This window comes from Nicotiana attenuata, unplaced genomic scaffold (genome assembly GCF_001879085.1).
Source record: "Nicotiana attenuata strain UT unplaced genomic scaffold, NIATTr2, whole genome shotgun sequence".
In the NCBI taxonomy this organism is placed as follows: Eukaryota; Viridiplantae; Streptophyta; class Magnoliopsida; order Solanales; family Solanaceae; genus Nicotiana; species Nicotiana attenuata.
Genome location: NW_017671567.1, coordinates 3,382 through 3,675, shown reverse-complemented (window position 1 = coordinate 3,675; position 294 = coordinate 3,382).

Genomic DNA, 294 nt, shown 5'->3' with positions numbered 1-294 from the left:
GCCCGTGGTTAGTGAGAAAGCTGTCCCGTGGAATTATGACAGAGTGACTGTGATGTACCAAGGAAAGGAAATTAAAGAAGAAGTGTGTGAAACTCATGGGTTGACTAGATCAGGGAAGTGCTTTGACCCCTGAAGAATTGAGAAAGGTTAAAGCAGCTAAAGACAATTCGGCACCGATAAAGAAAGCCGTTACTGAAGAAGAAGCTGAAGAGTTCCTGAAAAAGATGAAGGCTCAGGACTATTCGATTGTGGAACAACTGAGGAAAACCCCGGCACAGATCTCATTATTGTCTT